We start from the raw sequence: 18120 nt of genomic DNA, 5'->3' as shown, positions 1-18120 counted from the left end.
ACTTGTAGAAATAACAGAATTTATTGGAAAAGAGAAAAGTGCTTTTCTATTCCTTGCATAATTCCCCTCCTGCCTGTCCCAGGCAGCACAAGGGGCAGGGGTATTTAATTTGGGGAGTGAGGCTGCTGAGCAAACCCTGCTGGGCCATGATGTCACAGATGGCTCAATGCTCTTTGGAAGCACACAATGCCAGGGAGTGGGAAGGAAAGGGGGAATGGCTCCAGCCTCCTCCACACCCTCCTCCAGCTCCAGCTGGAGAGTGGCAGCAGTGCCTGTCCCAGGTCCAGGCTCCCTCCATGGAAACATAAATTTACCTGGGGTGATAACAGCCTGCTTGAGGACTGCTTGGCACCAGGGAAAGGGAGCTTGGACACAGTGCTCCACTTCTTTCTTCTTCTTGAGGACCAGGAAAAGATGATCCCAACAGTCTCCAGTGAACAGAGAAATCATTGAGGCTGTGACTAACAGGAAGCTGTTGATCTTGAGGTCTCTGTTAGAGATAATATTGTAATATTTGACCTGGCAGCCAGGTAGTGGGTGGTGGATTTTGTATGGGACTTGTCCTTTTGAAGGAAAATAATTTTGCCACTCAGAAAGAGAAAATTCATCTGTTTGGCTTGTTGGTTCTTCAGGGAGCTTGGGAAATTCATCTTTATACCTTGGGAAATCACCACCTGTGGTCTGTATTGTGGACTGTGGGGAAACCAGTGCAAATACCTTTGACTCTGAAAGAATTTCCCTGCTTTTAATTACGACTGATGAGCAGCTAATCTGCCTGATGAGAAAAGGAAGATTAATTTAGTGACAATCTCCTCTGTTCCAGCAGTAAATAAGAAGATGCAAGAGGTGGTGTTGGGTTCCCCTGTCCTGAAGTTAAGGGCATGGAACAAGTGACAGAGAGAGGGACAAGTGTTTGCAGCCACAGTGAAGGTGGCAGTGGGCAGAGGGTACACGATGTTTGTTCTCCTTGACAGAGCACTCAATAAAGGCTGCTCATGCATAAAACTGATTTTCAGTGGGAAACTCCAGTCCTAGTGACTGAAGCGTCTGTCCAAGGCCAGTCATGGGACCACCTCCAGTCTGTGTCCTGCCCATGGACCAGAGCAGAGAGGGGGATAAGTCACTGATAGCAGAATTTTGGAAAGCTCTGTTCCAATCATCATTTTGAAAACTGATCTGTTCTTCAGGTCACCAAGGATGAGTTTTTCTGAGGTCCAGCATCAGCTTTGGAAGAGGAATATCAACCAAATATCAATCCTTTTCTTCCATAATTTGAACACCATAAAAGAGTTTGGTTTGAGCTGCCAGCCCTCCATGGGAAAACACCAATGGTGTCCTAGGACACAAGTTCTGAATAGACATGGAATGAGGAAATCCTTGGGAAGTCTCAGTGGTCACTGCAGGAGAGAAACAGTGCAGGGAACTGGGATGGGAGAAGCAGATCCCTGTAGGGCCATCAGGAGAGGAGAGCAGTGGGAGCTGTCTCACATGAGGCCAAGGCCAGGCTCCACTCAGGCTCATGGAGGATGCCGAGGTGAGATGGGCACTCAGGGGGCTCCATAGAAATTGGGCACAAAAGGAAGAATGCGCCTGGAGTGAGGGTGGCTGTCGGAACCCAGAAAATTCCTCTGGCTGCCCTGGAGGATTCGAGCCCCTGCCCAGGGGGGCTCAGAGACCTTGGCACAGAGCACAAGACCCCTGTGCCTTTGATTTAACCCTTGGAAAAAACAATCACCAACCTTTATATGAAGAATTACAAGCCACGAAAGTTTCAGTAGAACGATAGTGAATTTATCACAGGGTGAAAAATAGATTTTTGGGGATTTTAGAATAGGGACTCAGGGGACCAGATGGAGGAATCTGGGCATGTCCAGCCTTTCTCCTTCTTCTTCTTCTTGGCCTCCATCTTCTGCTGTGATGTTGGCACTTTTGGATTGGTTTAGAGTAGAAGCTCACTGCCTAACATAGGTGATAGGTATTGGGAAGTAATTGTAAATAATGTACACATAGTTTTTAGTATAAAAAGATAACACCACCCTGAGGGCAGGCAGAGTGCCTCTGACTGTCTTGCTGAGTGGACCTTGGCAGATCAGGAGAAAGAATTTTATAGATAAGAAACAATAAACAACCTTGAGACCGAGAGATGAAGAGCTCTGACTCCTTCTTTAACCACTGGGCTGGGAAAAGAGACTTTCTGTCGTATCTCGGGGTCACTCTGACCAGCTAGAGATCCTGAGAGGTGGCAGCTGGGCTGAAATGAGACCTTGATGGGCATAAGGTCCAGTACTCAGAGACAGAAATGGAGACAATCCCTTTTGGAATAACACCTCTGTGATTTACGCACCAGAGATGCTTTTCATTGAAGTAACAGGGAAATCTGAGGCTCAGTCTGTTCTGAATTTATCCAGATTTAATAGCACAGATTTTCTTCAGGATGTTGTGGCTTCACCCAAGCCAGAAATTCAGCTTCAGGCAGCTCTTGCTCACTTCTGCCCTGGTGGAATGGGAAGGAATTCAGAAGAATGAAAGTGAAAATACTTGTGGGTTGAGATAGAGACAGATTAACAGCCAAAACAAAATCTGTGCAAGCAAAGCAGGACAAGGAATTTATTCACCGCTTCCCATGGGCCGGCAGGTGTCCAGCCATCCCCCAGAATCACCACAGGTAACAGTGTCTTGAGAAGAAAAACTCCATCACTCCAAGTGTTCCTTCCTTCCTTGTTCTTCCTGCAAGTTTTATTGCTGAGCATGACCCCACATGGTCTGGAAGATCCCTTGGGTCACCTGGAGCCAGCTGTCCTGGCTCTGTCCCCTCAAAAATCCTTGTCACCCCCAGCCCTGTCCTTGGTGGGGTGAGGAGCAGAAAAGGCCTCCACTGAGCTCTGCTGAGCCATAACAAAAAATATCCCTAAATTATCAGCGCCATTCCCAGCACAAACCCAAATCACCATTCCATACTGGGAAGTAAATTAAATCCATCCCAGCTAAAACCAGCACGCAGAAGGAACTCGAGGGATGTAGAACAAATCATCAATGTCTGTTTTGTAAGTTGGATGTGTCCAGGCTGTGGGCACAGGCTGTAACTGAGATGTCCTTGCTACAGTGTGGTTTTAAATTAAAAACTGAATTTTGTGACTGTTGTTAAAAACAGGTCTGATGTTTTAAAACCCAGTCTACACGTCACCCAAAATCTTGTCTCTATGGAGGGATAGTTCAGACCCCATCATTGTGTTAATTAATTCAGGGGTGTGTGTGTGTGTATTTTTAATGCTTATATATTATTATATATTACATATTGTATATTGTATATTGTATATTACATATTACATATTGTATATTATGTATTGTATATTATGTCTGTGTATATATATATATATATATATATATATATATATATATGTATGTATGTATATATATAAAAATTGCAATACTGCTGGTGTTTATTGGTTGCCATACAATTATCCTCTGTGTCAAGAGTTGCCTGTGGAGTTCTTCCCACTCAGCTTTCATTCCTGTCATTCTAAATTTTATTACCCATTTTTATCACCATCACCAAAACTGGTCGCTTCTTTAGTCATTCCCTTTCCCAAATCCTTTGGGAATATGTGAGACTGCACAGACTCCCTTCTTTAAAAAAAATACTTTTAAAGAATTTAAAATTCTTTTAAAAAATCACTCTGAGCCTTGAGTCAAAACCAGAGAGGAAATTACTGTGAGTAACAACAAAGATCACGGGTTTTGGTTTAAGAAAACCTTTATTTTCATGTGTGAATAAAATAATAATATATATATTGCTTCACATCCTCCAAGAGCTGCATGAACCTGAAGTGATTGAACCTCCAAACACCCCTGTGAGGTAGGCTGGAATAGGTGGCCAAGGAGCCAAAGTGGCTTGAGCATTAAAAGCAAAAAGGGAGTGACTTCAGCGAGGAAAAACCCGGATCTCCAGAAGCAGTGTGCTAACAGGACATGCCCTCTGGAAGCTTCTTTTAAAGCTCATTTGCAGGAGGCTTTAGACAGAGGAGGAATCCATGAAAATCAGCTCCTCAAGGCAGTGGAAATGTTGTTGGTCCAAGGGCTCTGGTCCAGGAAAGCCTTTCTCCTTATTCTGCCAAAATCCTGCAAGGATACAAAAGGTCCTGTTACTGCGCTGCAGTTCCACCTCGGTTCATTCCCCAAAAGCCCCAACACCTTCTAATTACCTTTCAAAATGAACCTACAGGGCGAGTCCAGCCTGCAGATTTAAAAACCTACATCTCTGTATGTGTTGGGTGTCCAGGTCTGCAGATTACCAGGGTATAAAATTGTGGCCACTGGGAAATTAGTTATGTGAACCACTTATAATAATTTTTTTTTATTCAGTTTGCACCAAAATAAAAACTGGGGATTTGATGTAATTGCTGAACACACAAGTTTAGTGCCATCTGAAGTGGTCTGGGGTATCTGCTTGGCCTCCAAACATCTCTCTTTTCTGAAAATCAATGTTTTCCCTCAGAGTTAACTCAGCCAGATACATTGATATGGTTTAAATACTCCAAGGCACCTCAAATGCCACTAAACATCTCAGTGTATCCTGCTGAATCAAGCCCTTCATGTCTAAATTCAAAGATTTGTTTTCAAGAAACCTGACCTGGAAAAAAATATTTATATTGTACTTCAGAATACCCTGTTGGTTTTAACTTCTACTCTTGTATTGGTCAGCTCAGCTGAAAATCTGCCAAAATAAGAACTTTAACCCTGAACACTAACATCCATTAGTATCAGATACACTTTTAAAGAAAGGGTACTTCTGTAGGAAAATTACATCTGAAACCAGACTTGAGAGGTCTTATTCCTTTCCCAGGCTCAGTTTTCTTTGTGTCAGGTCTAGCAGATGGTCTGACAGAAATTTGATGTTGGAGTTCTCCCATCTGCTTCTCCCAGTCCATTTGCTATCAGTGGAAATTGATTCCCAAGGAGCATGAGTGATCACAGAAACTGAGGGATCACATCACTGCTTTGTAAAATCATCTAATATCAGGTTCCTTCTGTTCCATTTACTTCCCTGAATTCCCAAATGCATCCTTAGCATCTTATTCCTTAACATCTTATTCTCCCAGCAACAAACCTGCCCTATTATTGGAATTACTTGGGCTCCCTGAAACCACTGAGGATCCCCATTTGCTGAATAAATGTATTAAACTTTTTTCTAGAGCCACCTCATCAGATTTCTTCAGTTTCTGGGAACCTTTAAGCCTTGGCAATTCTATAAATAATGGAATCACAGAATAAGGAGTTCTGGGAAATTCAGACATCACAGTTCTGAGCTCTCCCTTTGTTTCAAGCCAAGGTCTCTCCGGTCACATCAGTGACTGGGGATCTGCCTGAACATCATGGCTGGGATGAATTTTATCTTCACACTAAGAATTAAGTAGATGGAGAATGTGTTTTATTTTAAGCTGAAAAGCATTCCCCAAAAGCATGTCCAAAACCTTAAGGAAATAAAAAATATCTGGCTATCAGGGAAACTCCAGACATTATTAGAAAGTGGTTTCCAAGGTCAAAGTGAAATGCACACCTAAGTCTCCACTCACTGACAAATTCACTCCTCTTCACCTTTCTAAGAGTTGTGCAGTGATAGAAGGAAGGAGAGATGGGGAGAGATTGAGAAGCAAAGTTCTGTGAACACTTTCCCGCCTTTAAATGTACATTTGCTAGGTAAATTTTAAAATAAAACCAGAGGGATGATAAAAAGCTTCCCCTGATGGGTATAAATGCTGTGAAGCATTTTCCTAATAATTTCTTGAAAAAAATTCTTTCTTTTCCCATAAAGATTCAAAATAAAGTGAAAAATACTTGGAATTCTTGGACATTTTGACCATTCTGAATTCTTTCTGAATTCTGAATTCTTTCTCCCATACACAATTTCCATTCAAAGGAATTTTCTCCCCAAACACACATCAACATTATACATGTGTTCCTCCTCTCTCTGGACCTTCCCACTGAGGGTTGCCCTGCAAGCCCCCCTGGAGTTTTGCTGATTATTCAGAGAAACAGAGGATAAAGCAGGGGACCTTCTGAGGCCCCTGAGATGTTTTGTCACCTACTTGGAGCAGCAGTTCATCAGCCCCCCGTGGCAGGTCCCCGTGGCAGCGAAGGTGGGTGGGCACGCCCCGGCGCGGCAGAAGCTTCCCTGTGCGCTCCGGCACGCGGTGGTGTCAGCAAAAAGAGGGTCTGCAGAACCTGTGGGGAGTGGCAGGAGTTAAAATCTCAGCTTTCTGCCTGAAATGATGAGAGGCAAGTGCTCAACACGTCATGTGTTGTCTTTTTTAGCAAGAGGGGCACCCTGAGCAGAGATGCTCCTGGTCCCACCACCGCACCATCCCCGTGGCATCGGATTTTGCCTTTCAGCTGATGGTGGCTTTTTGCCCCCCTGTGAACACTCTTCTGCTTACAAACCCTTTTGCTCTTTATAGGAGTTTTGCTTCTCACCTGAAGTGGCCTGGAAGAGGAGGAGGAAGACAGCGAAGAGCAGGCAGAGGATCTTCATGGCTGTCAGCTGCTTGTGGATTGTGAGGTCCTGCAGAGCACCTGAAAGGCCAATGGTGGCTGCAGCTGGCTTGAGCAAGGGCTGGGACAGACACCGGGATTTATAGGGCCCTTGGGGTTGTGCAAGTGTGACAAGTCAATGAGTAACTGCCATGAACTTTCTGGAGAGGGACTGGACCCCTTATCACAGGTGGCAGTGAATGTGTTGCAATCCCCCAAGGGTGAATTTCCACCCCATGGGTCAGTTATATAATCTGACCATCAGCCAAGCCTGACTGAGCTGCACCAATTTTCATGGCTTTTGAAAACCTCTTCCCAACACAGGCACCAGGATGGGTCAGGGGGACTTGAAAGTCACAGAATCACAGAATGATGAGGTTGGAAGAGACCTTTAAGATCATCGAGTCCAACCTATGCCCTAATGTCTCAACTAGACTATAGCACCAAGTGCCATGTCTAGTCTTTTTTTAAACACACCCAGAGATGGTGATTCTATCACCTCCCTGGGAAGAGCATTCCAGCACTTTATTATTCTTTCAGTGAAAAATTTCTTCCTAATATCCAACCTATACCTTCCCTGACATAGCTTGACCATTGGAGTGGAGACCCAGCTTTGACCCTGGGTTTGTCACTCGCTGGCAGTTCATGTAACATTTTGTCTCCATCTCCCCATCCCTGTAGCCAGGTGGATGATGTCAAAGGCAGAGGAAAGCATTGGGAAAGACTTGAGGTGATGCAACTGTTCTCTGTCACTTTTTAAGCAGCTCTCAGGACAGCCTCACCCACTGCAGGGGGCTGACACAAAGCTCTTCCCCTCCTTCACTCCTTACTTGTATCACAGAATCACAGAACAGTTTGGGTTGGAAGGGACCCTAAAAATCATCTCATTCCAACGCCCCTGCCATGGAAAGGGACATTTCCACTGGAACAGGTTGCTCCAAGCCCCATTCAGCCTGGCATTTCATCCCACATCATTGCCACTGCTCTACCTTCAGCCTTAGGGGGCAAATTCTGACCTCTTTGCATTCAGTTTGTTTGTCCAGATTAAAAACCGCAGGAGTCAAGAGTTCTAACACTCACTAATATATCTAATTTCCTTTAAAGGAAATAAACTACTTCATATACATGCACAAGTTTGTGATGCAATGCCAACTATTTCCCCTCTTTTTGCCCTGAAAGGTCGGGAGAATGTGCTGATTCCACAAGAATTGTGTCTGACACAATGCTTTGAAGGGCAGCATCTTCTGGGGCTTCACTTCAGAGCATGATCCCTGTGGCTGTAAATTTTCTTAAAAGGAGATCAATGCAGGAAGGTTCTTCTTCACAAAATCCTGGGCTAATAAACAGCTTAAACACTGTCACAGCCCAAGTGTTTCTGCAGTTCCTACCTCTGACATTCTGGTTCAGTGGTTTGCTTCCTTATTACCTCATTCATTATATTTAACTCGGAGTTAATGGCATTTTTGTTCCAAGAATTGTTAGAAGGATGAAAACATTACCAAGGTTTATGTTTAATTTGCACAGTAATGGGCCAGATCGAGCAGCTGAGGGAGAGGCAACAAGGTGAGTTTATGCAGCAAAAACCAGCAAGATAAACAGTGATTTCCCTCTTCCACTCATAAAATCTAATTAACCAAGAAATGCCAAGTGCTCCTTTTTTGTCCCTCGTTTTTTCTGTACCCTTGCCTTAAAAATGATCTTTTCCTTTGCCAGCAACTCTTCAGCTTTCCCCATTTCTAATGGAGAAGAAATTTAATTTGCCACCCCTCTCTTTTCTCTTTAGTGGGATACAGAGGGGCAAATGCCTGACCTGCAAAAGCAGCATGAATAAACCAAAAAATAAACCCTTTTTTTTTTTTTTTTTCTCAAGACCCTTTGAAATGTGAATTCCTCTCACCTGTCTTTCACACAGACAGGACAGTGTGGGAATGTTGTGCAAATGGAAGCACTTATCCATAAGACATCCAAGTTGGGGAGGAGGAGTGTTTTTCCCAAATAAAATCAGAGTGTGTCACTGGGGAAGGCTGTAATTACATTTTGTTATTTGAAAAAGCTCCACTCACTTCCATGGCTTTATTTTCCCTCCTCTGGAACAGAGTCAATCTATTATTAAAGTTAAATTATATAATTTCATTTATATGGATTGCCACAGCACTCAGATTTTGCTGAACAGATTTTGCAGAAGGAGAACAGCCCTCTAGGAAACAGAGAAGAAGATTTTTGCAATGAGGGTGGCAAAACCCTGGCACAGGTTGCCCAGGGAGGGAGGTGGTGGATGTCTCTGGAAACAACCAAAGATGGGGCTTGGAACAATCTGGCCCAGTGGAAGGTGTCCCTGCCCATGGCCGGGGGTTGAAATGAGATGGGCTTTAAGGTCCTTTCCAACCCAGACTCTTCAAGGATTCCATGATTCTATGGAAGTGACCAACTCTTTGAGCCCTGCTAGCACAGGCAACCTGAAAATGTCACTCAGAGCAAGAGCAAAATTCCATGACTTTGAGTGCTAACAAAAACAAAGACAGGAGTAAACTGGTTTGCTTAAAACCGGGCAAAACTCGTATAAAACAGGCAAGGAGCAGAACAATTCGTGCAGCACAGCAGTGACCTGGGGCTGGAACGTGGAAGTGTGTGCATGGAACTCTATTCCACAGTACCCAGGGTCAGGATGAAGTCCTGGAGATCTCTGTTGAACATTAACTCCCACACAAGAGCTGGGAGTTCAAGGAGCTGCAAGTACCTAGCCCAGAGAAATCCAGCTCTCTAAGCAAAGAGGAGCTGGGGGGATTTTGCAATTCAATTTTCCTGAATTTTGCCCCAGCAGCCCCTTTGCAAAGGTGATACTGCAAGGAAAATCTGAAATGTTGAGTGGCGAAAACCTTTGCAAAGAGCATCTCAAGCTGATTTTTTCAGTCTTCTGCAAAACAGGGGTTTTACTTCTCTTGTTCCCTCCTTGGGTAACAAACTCCCCCCATAATAATTCACAGCAAGCACCATACATGATGTTATATAGGAGGAGTTTGCCTCAGTGTTTTCTCTTAAGTGTGACTCATCAGCTAATGGCAAATGCAAAGAAGTGTAAGAACTACTATGATTTTGAGAAAGGTTGTTTAAAATAGGGTACAAGTATTTGGATGGTGACAAAACTTCATTTTACTATTGTAAATATAAATATGCCTTTAAAATCTTATAGGCACATGGTTATTTAAGAAATCATGTGCTTATCTTCCATTAAAACCAAGTGCATGTTCAAACATAATCCAGTATTCTCCTGGCTTCCTAATGATAGCACAAATCATTATAATAGAATCATAGAATCATGAAAAGATTTGGGTTGGACAGGACCTTTAAAATCATCCAGTTCCACCTCTGCCATGGGGAGGCACACCTTCCACTACCCCAGGTTGCTCCACCTGGAACAGCCTGCTCTAATGGAAGGTGGAACATCCTTGGAGCTGTTCAAAACCAGGCTGGATGAGGCTTTGAGGAGCTTGGGATAGTGGAAGGTGTCCCTGCCCATGGTAGGGGGTGAAACTGGATTATCTTTAAGCTCCCTTCCAGCCCAAACCATTCTGTGATTCCATGTTTCTACCCTTTGACATCATCCTGCTAAGGGCATTTAGAAGAGGTTTTACAGTGACTCTGTGAGCCAGAGAGAAGTTTGATAAGAAGATCCATATTTACCCCTGAAAGAATTTTCTACCAAGGTCATTGACGTAGAAACCAAGAAAGACAGATAAATAAGAGAAACCTGTAAGTGCCTGTTCCAATGAGCACTTTGTCTTTCAAGACCAATGAGTAAAGTGTAAACTTATGAGTTTTGTAAGAATGTATAAAAAACATTCATGCTATAATAAATCAGTTTGAAGCCTTCTGAAAATGGAGTGTGTTGCTTTGTATTGTCTCTGTCTCAACTATGACAAGGGCACAATGAGAATGGGAAAACGAGGGCCAAGGTTGCTTCATCCATGAAAATTTATTAGTGGGCATCCTCTAATGGATACATTTGGCTTTCACACACACTCTTCCTACACATCACTTGTCATTAGAGTGGTTTGTGCCATTTCCCATGGGCTAAATGGGTGCACAGGGCAGGTTTTACCTCTGTTTCTCCATCAGTCCTCACTGCGCTTGGCAACAACCACAAAGGTCTCTTATTAAAGAAATATCCTAAAATTTTCAGATGAGGAGAAATACAGCTGATGAGTTAATGAATCCTGGTGTGTGAGACATTGGCTGGTGTCACTGAAAGGGCACAAGGGGAGGCCCCTGTACATTTCAGGTTCAGGGATGGTGCTGTGCTGAGGTCTGGGAGCCTGGTCAATCATTACCTGCCCTTGGCTGCTTCAATCTCAGCTGCTTGTGCCCTCCTGCTGCAATCCAGACACTGAGTCAACATTAAACAGAAATTCAAATGACAGCTGGGAGAATGTACTGTCCTCTGTGCCTCTCAGCTGAAGGGGAATTCCTCTGTGGAGGGGAGGGTGAGAAGGAATAATAATGAGTGTTTGAGAGGAAGGAGGAAGGCAGGATCTCCTGTAGGCTGTGGAGAACACACTGGTGCTTCTTTGGTCCTGATGAGGAATTCCTTGATCTGTCACACAGCCCTAGTGCTGATGCTTTTCCTGCAAAATACTGAGACTTCTGTGTGGATGGTATCGTACAGAATACCACAGAAGCCTTATTTTTTAAGAGTTTTTGTACAGCTAATGACAAATTAACACCAGAAGTGTCTTCATTAGACAGTGAGCAGGGTCTAAATGCTTCTGTCTGTGCATCATTTAAATGTCTACTCCTGTGGTGTATTGGGTAGGTTCTGTTGCCTTTGGCACCATCATCATCATCATAATCAAAAACAGAATCATGAAACTCCACTTGTTCTTGTTTGTCACCATGATATTTTATGAAAAATCCCTTTGCCAAGATTTCTTCTCCTGGGAAGCTGGGAAGCTTCAGCTTCTCCCTGTTTTGCTGCTATGGAATTGGAGATTTGTTGTGATTTGGAGAATTGTTTACCCAGCATGTGAATTGTTTTTAAATAATGACCAATCACAGCCAGCTGTGTCAGACTCTCTGAGTCTGACACAGGTTTTTATTATCATTCTTGTCTAGTCTTCTGATGTATCCTTTCTCTTTCTTTAGTATTGTTTTAGTATATCATTTCTTATAACATCATATCATATCATAATCAGTGTTCTGAGAACATGGAGTCAAATTCTCATCTCTCACCTTGTCCTGGGGACCCCTCACAACACCACAACACTTTTTAGGTAGAAGCTGCTACTGCTGCAGCCACAAGAATTGGATTAATATAAATTTATATCTGTAATCACTCAGGTCAGCATGATATTGACCTTCTGCTTGTTCTCATCTGTAATAGACAACTTCCTTGTGCCTGCCACATCCAAGACCACATTACAATTTATTGAGCTGCAGCTAATTCAGGCAGCAGAGTGTGAGCAGTGATTCAGCATGCAACCACTGAAAACTCATCATCAGCAATATTCAATTATTAGAACAGCCCTGGCAGATCTGTCCTCTGCTAGCCCTGTGCCAAAAATTCCTGGGCTGTTTCAAGGATTAGTCCTGGCTAGGAACTATTCCAGCAGGCACCTGGTGTGGTCACCTTGGACTGGAAGCCAAGAATTGCACAATATGAGTATGGTCAAATGATGTAATATCAGAACCCAGAGAAAGGCACTGCTATGAGTCCAGAAGGTTTCCAGACTGTATTTGCAGCTAATCATATTATAATTAGTACATATTGCAATTGAGAGAATGAGAGGACACAGTCTCAAGCTGCACCAAGGAAAATATAGGTTTGATATTAGGAAAAAGTTTTTTACAGAAATAGTGATCAAGTTGTGGAATGGGCTGCCCAGGGATGTGGTAGAGTCACCATCCCTGGATGTGTTTAAAAAAGATTGGATGTGGCCCTTGGTGCCATGGTTTAGTTGAGGTGTTGGGGCATGGGTTGGACTTGATGATCTTGAAGGTCTCTTCCAACATAATGATTCTGTAATTCTGTGAATTATTCATGTTTGTCTGGTTTGGTACCAGCTGCAAATGAGCCTTTTATAAGATGCTTCATCAAGTGTCCTTCTCCCCTTCCTTGTGGATCAGTTGTCTTGAATTCCTCTGTTCTGCCACTGGCAATCCTTCTTCTGCTATAAATGAGAAATAATAACAATAATTTTTTTTGAGATCTAAATATCTGTCTTCTACATAGGTGAGTGTCCTGATCAAAATTTGGAATTGCACAGAGTTTCATTCCTGTCTCTGCTTGGATGCCACTGTCCCCAAGAGAAATCACAGTGATTATGGATGTGTAAATCTCACTCTGAGTCAACCACTGCAGATCTCCACTTGTACAGATGGCACAGAAAAGAAAAGTTATCACTAATCAAAAAAAAAATTGTGTCCATTCAGTTATGGCTTGAAATATCATATCACAGGATGATGTGGGTGGGAAGGATTAAAGAACATCCAGTTCCACCCCCTGCCATGAGCAGGGACACCTTCCACTATTCCAGGTTGCTCCAAGCCCCATCCAACCTGGCCTTTGACACTTTTAAAGAACTGAGAAAACCAGCTGGAGGAGTCACCCAAAATAATTGGATACTTTGATTTACTCAGTTACCTCATTTCTAGCCCTCTGTAAAGCAGCCCACAGCTTCAAAGGTCAACATCAGGGACAAAACCCAGTTGTGCAAGCCATGACATCATCAAGCACGTCACCAATTTCCAATGAGCCAATCAGGGCATTGTGTAATGCAGGGGCCAGAGCTGGGAGTGGAGTTTGCTTTCTGCCACCCAATGGGCCACATCTGCTGGGGATGAGAAGTGGCAGTGCCTGGCTCTTCACTTGTTCCTACATCACCCAGTTGTTTGTTTCCCATGTTCTAGTTTAAATTTTACTTGATGTTTTTTCTTACACTTTTCTCCCTGAAATTAGTATTTCCTGGAACTATACCATTTGTTGATTGAAAGCACTTTTTAGATGGCTATAATATTTCTTAGGAGTCATAGAGACAGGACTCTGAGCATTTCCTTGATAATTGATGCTCTTTAAATATCTCCTTGAGATAAAAATGAGGGTGGGGAGGTCCTGGCACAGGGTGCCCAGAGAAGCTGTGGCTGCCCCTGGATCCCTGGAAGTGTCCAAAGCAACTGATGGGGTTTGGAGCAGCCTGGGATAGTGGAAGGTGTCCCTGCCCATGGCACAGGATGGAACTGGATGATCTTTAAGGTCCCATCCAACCCAAAAATTCCATTCTGTGGTCTATCTGGGAGCACCACATAAATATACTTTCTGCCTCTCCTTTCATTTCATCTCTTTTATTTCATCTCTTTAATTTCATCTCTCTATTCACAGATATTTCTCCCCACCATGCTGGTGTCCATGCTCCAACCTCAGCTGGGAGGATAGGATTTCAGGGCTGACATTGCAGCAGCTGTACAGTTCCAGCATGGAAAAATCCCTCAAAAAACAGGGAAGCCACTGAGTTGTTAACTTTTAATCTCCCTTCCTCACAGACATGTTGACATGGCATAAACCATCCTGACTCTCATCTGCTGAAGTTTACAAAATGTTTGAGATTATATTAATGACCCCAAGCCCCCTCTGCACAGAGGTCTCCACAGACCCACGCAGGGCCAATATTTCCTGCTCCCCTGTGCATGACTTTCCTGGGAAACCACATCTTGAGCAGCAGCACTTCACCCCCTCCTTCAAGGATGGGATTCCTCCTGGGTAATGAGCCACACACTTCTAGGAACCTTTGGAAAGGCCAAGATTTCCTAGCAGCATTAAGGGCTGCATTTCTCAAGTCATCTGCACATTTTCACTCCCACGTCTTTTCTGGGGGGATAAAACATTTTAACCCACCTTTTACCCCCATCTCCAGCCCTCCAGAGGGGCAGTGAGGTTGAGTTTGTGGGTGTGGGTGCAAAGGTCCTTTCCAGCCCAAACCATTCTGTGATTCTGAGGCAGCAAGGGTGGCTGGCCACATCCGTACTGTTAAATTCCTTCAGCTTCAGGAACAGGTGGCTGGATTAAAACTATCCACAGGGAGTGGTTCCTAACCCACACCAGCCCCCCTATAGAGTTGTTCTGGGCCCAAACTGAGCCAGTTTAGCCAATATTACAGAGCCAGGCCCTATACCTCTGTCCCTACACTGCTTTAATGCCAGCATGGACATGGTGCTGCTCCAGGACATTTTGAGATGCATGTTCCCACAGGAGAAGGTAGACAGAGCTTTTCCTTCCCTCCTTCCCCTCCACTCACTCCTCCTGCCCCAGGACACTCAGCAGTTTTGCTGATACGTTATTTGGACCAAAGCTGTTGCAATCACACCACAAGTAAGTGAAATCTCTGGCTTTTACCCTAAAATTTAATTTGCCTTTCAGATTACAGCAGTACTGTATCTAACCAGCCTTTTCCACCATGTAAAGGGCATAGGTCTTGTACAGTGACTTAGTTGCATAAACAGTTTTGGTTGCAGGAATATGATATAAAATCTCAGAGGAAGGAAGGAAGGAAGGAAGGAAGGAAGGAAGGAAGGAAGGAAGGAAGGAAGGAAGGAAGGAAGGAAGGAGCCAAGCGTTGGATCAAATCCCATTTGCAGACAGCTCCTTACATAAGGGACAGTTCTTACATAAGGGACAAAATCCCAAGGGAAAATTCAGGGAAAGGAAAGAAATTTGGTTGATTTTCCATGCTCAAAAGTCTTAGAGCTATATTATTTCTCTATCAACCTTGAAGATGAGGAGTGATTTGCTCAGCAAGGCCATCTGCTCCAGCCTCATCTTGCCTTTTTTTTCCTAGGGAAAAATTCCCATCATGACCTTTGCACTGCAAATATAAGGCACAAAAATTGTCTAACACACTTTTGGGGCTTTGAAAAGCAAATGGACTTTGATAGAGCAGGGAATGAAATTAGAATGGTGGGTACTGATGAGCTCTGGCTTTCATTCATTTAGACATTTATTCGTTTTTAAAATCTACTCTTGATTACATCTCACTGCCAGCATTGGTGTCTGCTCACAAGGGTGGTCCCTGTGCTTTATCCAGGTTTTCTTGGAATTTGTTCTAATATTCACCCAGTTTCTAAGACAACAAACTGAAAATCATTCATGAGTACATTCTGGGTCTGCACCTGGCAAAACAGCTGAAAAACTAGAAAAAAAGAGTTTACAAGAAATTAATTATGAATTAAAGTCTGAAATATGATGGCAAAGAAGCTTGATGATTTTCAGGCTTGGGTATTGCAACAGAGATAGAGATAAGAAATTGCTTTGAGCCTTTTTCTATTGTTGTTTTCCCATGAAATAAATCCAAGGAAATATTTCTCTCTTGAAGATTCTTAGCTGATAATCCATCCCATACTGGTTTATGGCCTGATTTAAAAGATATCAGTGTACAAACTGAAAACCCTTCTGCCTCCTGATTGCAGAGAAAGATAAATATCAACCACATGCTGTCAACAAAATGTACGTTGGGAAATAAATTACCCAGTGTCACAACCTGGGTTATTTTCCCCTAAATCCATTACCCCTGACTACTTCTGTTATATATGTTCCCACTTTCTCCATTTTATGAAGTTCCCTGCTGTCAGTGGGGCTTTTAAATAGATGGAATAAAATTGCCAAAACCCTACTCTTTGGGGTTTTTTTCCATGCCATTGCTGAAGATATTTACAAAAATTCATCCCCACATGGAAGACTGAACAATCACAGCCCTGACACCCCCATCCTGCTGCACACTAAGGCAGGAGTGAGATGAAGATGTAAACAGGGAAGGGATGACAGCACCAGGGACAGGCTTGGCCAGAGGAAATGGGAGACACAAAATCTGTTAGAATCACAGAATTACTGAATTATTTAGGTTGGAAAAGATCTCCCAGACCACCGCGTCCAACCGGTGACCGATCCCCACCTTGTCAGAGCACTGAGTTCCATGTCCAGTAATTCCATGGACACTTCCAGGGATGGAAACTCCACCACCTCCCTGGGCAGCCCATCCCAACTCCTGAGCATCCTTTCCATGAAGAAATTCCTCCTGGTGTCTAAATGTTAATAGGTTCCTCCATCACTTCTCCATCAGTCTCTTCATTGATTGGTTCAAGTGCTGAGGGAATAAAGGCTAAAGATCTCTCTTTTGGCATGAAATTATCCTCTCTCCACAAACAGGAGGACCTACAAGTTGCCCAGAGAAGAGGTGGAATCTCCCTCACTAGAGATATTCCAGAATTGTCTGGACACAATCCTGAGCAATGTCTTCTAGGATGAGCCTGCTGGAGCAGGAAGGTTGGGCCAAATGACCTCCAGTGGTGCCTTCCAACCATTTCCTTTCAGTGTTTCTGTGGTCTTTCTCCTTAGGAAGGTCAGCAGACCAAAAACAACCTTTCCTTGGTCACTCACAGGGAGATGTGGCCTTGTCCTCAACCTGGACACTGAGACTTGAACCAACAGGGTGGAGAGAAATAAAAACAAAACTTCAGCTTCCAAAACAGTCATGGGATCATTCTAGAAGGAAGCCAGGTGATACAAGAGTGACACTGTTGCTTATACAGACAGAAAAAAAAAGCAAAAGAAAACAAACCAACCTTGCTGCCTAACAAAATACACTTCAAGTTTCTACAGATAAACATTTCCACCAGACACAAGAAGTCCAGAATTGAACCCAATCTGTCACTGTGTGGAGTGCCAGCTTCAGGTTTCACATCCTCCTCTGGTCAAGCTATCTCTAAGACAATATTCAGAGTAAACTACTTTGTGTAACAGACCTCGATAGGGCTGATCATAATTCCCTGAGAACTGGATTTTCACTGGAAAATAAAGTTATATAGGAAAGAGGACTTGTTACAGGAATTTACAGCAATATGGAATATTTTAAGCTTTTCTCCCTCACATTTCCCATTTGATATGGCCTCAAAGATTTCCTTGTTTATGCAAGACAGAGTATTTTAACTGGAAACATTTGGAAAGTCTCAAAATTATTAAATTATCTTGGTTATTAAGTAGCTTGTGACAACTTTCCTTGAATGGGAGACACCAAGTTGTACTCTCTGTTAAAGTGTCCCTTTGATTAAATCTCATCACCAGGCTCTTCATAGAATCATCAAATGGTTTGTGTTGAAAGGGCACCTTGAAGATCCTCCTGTTCCAACCCCTCTGTCATGGGCAGGTACACCTTCCCTTGATTGTGACTCAAAATGCTCCTGCTTAAAAAAAAAAAAAAGGCTTTCAGAAGTCTTAAGAGTTTGACCCTTTGAAAAGTGAGAATAGTTGTGAACTCAGCATTTTTTATGAAATGTAAAACTGTTCCCATTGCCTGCAGTGAAAATACTTTTGATGAGAAGTCTACAAGAATAATGTTTCCTACCAAATATCCTTTCAAGAGAATGCCAGTTGTCCCAACAACAGCATCTTGAAAATTGTGCTATCTGGGGCTTTTTCATCTGTGGAAGATTTACAAAACGAAATGCCTGAGTTTCTTTACATTCTGAGAAGTCAGAGACAGAAAATCACATTATGGAGACAGAGCCATAAGGACAAGGACATTTGGTTTAATGATCTTGGAGGTCTTTTCC

Source organism: Melozone crissalis, unplaced genomic scaffold, assembly GCF_028551555.1.
Source record: "Melozone crissalis strain CALT ecotype California unplaced genomic scaffold, PUWL_Pcris_2 ptg000106l_1, whole genome shotgun sequence".
NCBI classification, from domain to species: domain Eukaryota; kingdom Metazoa; phylum Chordata; class Aves; order Passeriformes; family Passerellidae; genus Melozone; species Melozone crissalis.
Note: the sequence above shows the minus strand (reverse complement) of the source record.